Source organism: Helianthus annuus, chromosome 6 (assembly GCF_002127325.2).
Source record: "Helianthus annuus cultivar XRQ/B chromosome 6, HanXRQr2.0-SUNRISE, whole genome shotgun sequence".
Lineage (NCBI taxonomy): Eukaryota > Viridiplantae > Streptophyta > Magnoliopsida > Asterales > Asteraceae > Helianthus > Helianthus annuus.
Genome location: NC_035438.2, coordinates 54,194,296 through 54,200,651, shown reverse-complemented (window position 1 = coordinate 54,200,651; position 6,356 = coordinate 54,194,296). Strand labels below are relative to the sequence as shown.

At 36.5% G+C, this 6,356-nt stretch overlaps 1 long non-coding RNA gene across 1 annotated transcript; it reads right to left on the bottom strand.

Annotated features, from left to right (window-relative positions):
- LOC118479893 lies at positions 1-5,170 on the bottom strand. Its single transcript, XR_004861333.1, has 2 exons — positions 4,819-5,170; positions 1-843 (listed from the first exon to the last, which is right to left on the bottom strand). It is a non-coding gene; the product is annotated as an uncharacterized LOC118479893 (long non-coding RNA).
- Positions 5,171-6,356: the final 1,186 nt, after the last annotated feature.

The following is a 6,356-nucleotide window of genomic DNA, read 5'->3' as shown; positions in this document are numbered from 1 at the left end:
TTTTTCATTCAAATCTCATGTATCATAAACTCAAACAAAGCATAAACACAAATTCCTCGCCGTGTTATCATTCAAATCTTATATATACATCCATAAACTCAAACAAATCCTTTTACATAAAATTACATTACACATTTTCTACATAAAACTAAAAAACAAGTCGGAGCTTGACGGAGAAGGTGCTCCGGTGACGAAGAAGACGGTCATTTACGGTGGTGGTTGACGGTGGCGATGCAGGTGATTCTCCGGTGAAGATGCAGGTGCTCCGACGATGCTCCGGTAATGGTCCGGCGATGCTCTGGTTGTGAAGATGGCGGTGGTTGCTTCACGGTGGTGGTGATCCGGTGGTGGTGGTAACAGGTTGTTGTTGTTGTGAAGATGATGGAGTTGGTGATTGTGTTTGTGTTTGTGTTTGTGTTTGTGGGTGAGTGTTTTTGTTGAAGGAAGAGAAAGCAGGAAGGAACCCAAACCGTTGGATCATACTCTCATCAAGGGCAGAGATCAGCTCTTTTCAAGCTTCACACGGATTGACTTTTAGCGGAGACAACTGTCGCCGCTAATGCCTATTGTCTTGTCGCCGCTAATGCCCTTTAAATCCCCAACCGTTAGATCAGGATAAGGATCAACGGCTGGGGTTTGGTTTCAGACTCCGGGATGCGGATCGACCAATAGCGGCGACATTTGGCCTGTCGCCGCTAATGGTGTCGCCGCTAAAAGTGGTTATTTCTTGTAGTGATTTGTTACTTTTCGACCATCATGACACGGCGGAAGAGGATGTGGACCTTGAGCTGAGATTGGGACATGCTGAAGTTGAACCACCGCCGGAATCTTCGTCGGAAAACACTACAACCACAAGGAAATTCTTCTGACTTATTCAAATTAAACTTCCAACTGGTATTTTTTTATTAGTGTTGACTTGGTATTGAGTTTCCAATGCTTTTCTTTTTCTGTTGATTTGTTTAGCAAACTACCAAGCAACCGTTCTTGTTGTTTAGAGCTTTTCTTGTCTTGAATTCATTATTTTTTGATGTACGATTTTTCCGGAACCAATATGTTTGATAATGATGCATGAAAGGTAGTTGGAGATAGAAAGTATAAGCGTGTACCTAATTTTTTTATGCTTCATATACAATACATACAAATCTATACTTAATAGATAATTAACTTGTTGTATTATACGTAATAATTTTGCATACTTAATAAATAATTAACTTGTTGTATTATACGTAATAATTTTGCGAGCCTAAGATTTTTTTTCCTGCTTATCTTATTTCACCATTTATATTCTACTTTTTACAATTTCAATAATATTATATCTATTACTAACTATTTTATATCCTATTTATTCAACCCGTGTAAGGTGTAACAAATGCGCACGTTTCGTAACTTGGTATATATTATATAAAGGTATAATCAAATACAAACAGATGTTAACATAAGAAACGTAAGATACTTGGTCAAACTGAACTCCGATTGAATACATTTAAGCGACGTTGGAACTGACTCAAATATATTTAGGATTTAGCTTTTAAGGTGTACCTTTAAGGTGTACCTTTAAGGGTTAACGTTAGGGTTTAGGGTTTAGCTTTCGGTTTAAGGTTGAGCTTTTAGGGGTTATAGTTTAGATTTTAGGGTTTAGCTTAGGGTTTAGAGTTTCTGGTTAGGGTTCGACAAGCCAGTTTCAACGTCGCTGAAGCTGAAATGAGACCTTGTCCGGTTTTATAAAGGGTCTACATATTCACACACCCAATTGCCTATTTCCACACCCTTCAAGATGCCTCGTATAGACCTATACGAGGCGTATAACCTTTCTCAATTTCCAAGAGAATCTCTGATTATGTCATATTTTGTCTTATTTGCCTCGTATATGCCTCGTATAGGCCTATACTGGGCGTCTAGGCGAAAAAAGACTATTTAGCCCCTGATTTAGGCATATACTGGGGGTAAATTTGTCTTCTCTTATATGCCTCGTATAGGCCTATACTGGGCGTCTTGAATGGGTTTTTTTTTTTTTTTTTTAACAAACATTTTATACAATATTAATCGTTTTAGCAAACTTTTATACAAAAACAAGTTTTTTTATTTTAAATAATTAATATTAGGACCCCTCGTTGTTGTTGTTTTGAGTTGAAAAATGGATGTTTTGGTAGGGTAATTTGATTGTTTTTTGAGGGTGGTGTTTTTTTGAGTAAAAAAATGGGTGTTTTGGTGGGGTAATTTGAGTTGTTTTTTAAGAAAAGTTTCATTTTTTTATAAAAATATTTTACCGTTTTCAAGATCGGCCTTTAAAAATATTCGATCGTAGAAATATTACATTGTTTTTAACATATAGTGTGGTATAGGTCTCGTATAGGTCCCTTATAGGTCTTGTATAGGCCTATCGACGTATACGGGCGTTGTATCATATCCTATATTATGGTATCGTATCGTATTGTATTGTGTCGTATAGTGTAGTATAAGTCTCGTATAGTTCTCGTATAGACCTATATGGCACCTATATGAGACTTATACTATACACTATACGATACAATACGATACTATCGTATCATATAGTGTAGTATAGGTCCCTTATAGGTCTTGTATAGGCCTATCGACGTATACGGGCGTTGTATCATATCCTATAGTATCGTATCGTATTGTATTGTATTGTATCGTATAGTGTAGTATAAGTCTCGTATAGCTCTCGTATAGACCTATATGGGACCTATACGAGACTTATACTATACACTATACGATACAATACGATACTATTGTATCATATAGTGTAGTATAGGTCCCTTATAGGTCTTGTATAGGCCTATCGACGTATACGGGCGTTGTATCATATCCTATAGTATCGTATCGTATTGTATTGTATTGTATCGTGTAGTATAGTATAAGTCTCGTATAGCTCTCGTATAGACCTATATTAATTATAATAACACTCATATTAATTATAATAACACTAATATTAATTATAAAAAACTCATATTAATTATAAAAAACTCATATTAATTATAATAACACTCATATTAATTATAATAACACTAATATTAATTATAAAAAAGTCATATTAATTATAATAACACTAATATTAATTATAAAAAAACTCATATTAATATCAATAACACTAATATTAATTATAAAAAACTCATATTAATTATAATAACACTAATATTAATTATATGATGCCTATACGAGACTTATACTATATTATACGATACGATACAACACGATAGGCTTATACAAGACCTATACGAGACTTATACTACACTATACTATACGATACGATGCGATGCGATACAACACGATACTATAGGATACGATACCACATCCATAGGCCCATACAATGCCTATACGAGATTTATACTACACTATACGATACGATACGATATGATACGATACAATACAATACGATACTAGACTATTGGATAAGATACAACACTCGTATAGGACTATAGGTGTGGTTTAGGTCCCGTTTAGGCCTATAGGCTTATACAAGACCTATAGGGGCCATATACTAGACTTATACTATACACTATACGATACGATACAACGCCCGTATACGTCGATAGGCCTATACAAGACCTATAAGGGACCTATACTACACTATATGATACGATAGTATCGTATTGTATTGTATCGTATCGTATTGTGTCGTATTATATCGTATAGTGTATAGTATAAGTCTCGTATAGGTTCCATATAGGTCTATACGAGAGCTATACGAGACTTATACTATACTATACTATACGATACGATACAACACGATAGGCTTATACAAGACCTATACGAGACTTATACTACACTATACTATACTATACTATACTATACGATACGATATGATACGATACAATACAATACGATATTAGACTATTGGATAAGATACAACACTCGTATAGGACTATAGGTGTGGTTTAAGTCCCGTTTAGGCCTATAGGCTTATACAAGACCTATATGGGACCTATACTAGACTTATACCATACACCATTTTTTTACTCAAAAAACATCACCCTCAAAAAACAATCAAATTACCCTACCAAAACATCTATTTTTCAACTAAAAAAAACCAACGAGGGGTCCTAATATTAATTATTTAAAATAAAAAAAACTTGTTTTTGTATAAAATTTGATAAAACGATTAATATTGTATAAAATGTTTGTTTAAAAAAAAAAAAAAAAAAAACCCCTTCAAGACGCCCAGTATAGGCCTATACGAGGCATATAAGGGGCAAAGGGTCACATATGAGGCCTATACGAAGGGTCCTATACGCCCAGTATAGGCGTATACGAGGCGTCTTGAAGGGGTCAAACCAGAAGTGACATGAGTCAGACACTGATTTTGATGTAACCCTATACGCCTCGTATAGGCCTATACGAGGCCTATACGAGGCAAAGGGTGTCTAAATAGGCAGATAAGGGGTAGATGCACGGTACCCCTGACCGCGGAAGGGATCTTCCTTCCCAGTTCACCACCCGACAAGGATCCCTGGCGGCAAATACCCATAGCCATCAAAGAGGGGTAAGAAACATGTTTCAAACCCGAGACCTCGAGTGTCCTCGGTCCGGCTTTAAAGCGGGTGTCGGTGGCCACCAAAGTGGCACTAATGGGAATTGAACTTGGGTCTCCATTGGAGAACCCAAGTCACTCCACCACTAGGCCACTTGTGGTGGTTAAAAATAAATATCATCTCCTCGACACCCAAATAGTCAGATAAGGTGTCCAAATAGGCAGATAAGGTGTCCAAATAGTCTGACCCTTTATAAAAAAAAACATCATCTCCTCGACACCCACAGATCTGAAAATCATCAAACCAACACAAATATAAGAACACAGACCTGAAGAACAACACAGATCCAACAACACAGCATGGTGCTTTTCACTCGTCCAGTCCAATTTACGACAAGGATCCGAAGATCCGCTCACATGCATGTGAGTAATCTCGACAAAATCCAAAGATCTGCAGGATCTGAAACACCTAGCCATGAATTGAAAATGGTTTAAATTAAAATAACATCAAGAGACCCCCAAGTTTAATTGCATCAAGAAACTCTCAAATTTCTCATCAAGAACCCCTAGAAATTCGTAGGAGCTCCATCAGTCCGGACTTGAAACAGACCGGACGGTGGCTGGACGAGTAATACATGTCCGTATTTGTGACACAGTAGAACGGATAAGAAAAAAACTAGGCTCTTATAACAGTCTTCCTTATCATTTTTATACAATAAAATAAATACCACTTTATTGGACAATCCCCCTTGTCCCTTATTCATCAACTAACAATAACGTATATCTGTAAATGTTTTTCTAAGTTGTTTTGTCTTTGTCCTTTCGATCGACGATTCCACTGGCTTTGCCTTCTTTTGGATGGTTAAGATTCTTTCGTGGTATTATAAAAACAAAAATAAAGTATTATTTGGTTAGTTAATAAGCATGATGTCAGATAAGTATAATGGTCGATAAAAGTTTCAAGTATTTCAACTGTTACTAGATAAGGCTGGAGAGTATGTAGAGCCTCATCCCTAAGAGGATGGGCTGTCACGTCACCGCCATATAAGTGGGCTTGAAGGGGATGGATCTAGGGGGTGGGGGATGAACCTCTTTATATATATATATGTATAGCTGTGTGTGTGAGAAGAGAGGAAAATAGCCTGTCGAACCCGGCTTGTGAAGGACGGAGACGACGCGCCGGGCTTATGGGGGCGGTGTTCCGGAGCGACGCCGGGCCTCGCCGTGCCCCATACCCACCCTCTGGTCTAAGAACAAATTGAAGTTTTAATCAGATATCAGAACTTTTAGACTAGTTTCACATACCCATTTAATAATTAATAATTAATAACTTAATGATTGAACTGAATTAGAGGGACGGTTAGGTTTGGTTGATAAGGATCTCATGATCATTTTTATGGTTTTTGTATGAATGTTAAAACAAGAATTGGATATTTCCATAATATAAATTAGCAAGAAATTGTTGCATTGTGTTGTTATACCCTAAGCATAGGGTGTTTTTCAAAAAAAATTTTATGATTTTTTACTTTTAACCCAAAACTTTTCATCTTTTATAATTTAACTCAAAACTTTTTTATTTACAACTTTGGTCCCCCATACTTTTTATCTTTCGAAAGTTTTTCGTTTTACGTTTCATTCTAAAATTTGCGAGTTAATACGTTGCAACGTGCGTGTGTGGTTCAACATTTTTCGTCTATTTTTCACATTTGACAGGTATGTCGCAACGTGTCTATTTTCCCCCTTTGGCAAGTTCGCCGCAACGGGCGGATCCTACATCGATTTAGTTATTCTTTTCTAAGTTATTTTGCAAGTTAACATGGCGCAACGTGCGTGTGTGGTTCAATGTTTTTACGTCTATTTTTTCCAT